Here is a 550-nt window from a genome sequence, read left to right as displayed (position 1 = left end):
ATGGCAGCGGGGCGACCGGGATGACCCCGGAGCCGCTGCTCCCCAACCCCAGCTTTGTCCTCATGGATTTTCCAGGTGGTTTCCTGCCAAAGGCAGCTGTCATCTTCCCAGCAGCATTCCAGGAGCTGCTGCACCAAGGAGCCTCCGCTCCCATGGAATCCTGCAATGGGGTGGGTTGAAGGGGCCCTAAAGCTACTCCAGCTCCAACACCTGCTTGTTAAAGCTCCTCCGGCTCCACGGTCAGAGACCCCTTCCACTGGAGCAGGTTGCTGCAAGCCCCGTGTCCAACCTGGCCTTGAACCAGGGCTGGGGCAGCCCCAGCTTCACACCCACAACCCAGACCTGAGGCTTGAGCAGCTCCCGCCTCACTCTCAGCCTGTTTTTTGGCTTCGACAGGAGAAAGAACAGGACAAGAAGCAGGAGATTTTCCAGCTGAGCCCGGCCCAGCTCAAGCCACACTTGAAGCTGCTCCTGCTCCCCAGGAGCCACCTCCCGGAGGGGACGTTCTCTGTGTTCCCCTCCCAAAACACGCACTTCTTTGGCCAACAAC

This window comes from Nestor notabilis, unplaced genomic scaffold, assembly GCF_000696875.1.
Source record: "Nestor notabilis isolate BGI_N333 unplaced genomic scaffold, ASM69687v1 scaffold25495, whole genome shotgun sequence".
NCBI lineage: Eukaryota > Metazoa > Chordata > Aves > Psittaciformes > Psittacidae > Nestor > Nestor notabilis.
This window is presented reverse-complemented; position numbering follows the sequence as displayed.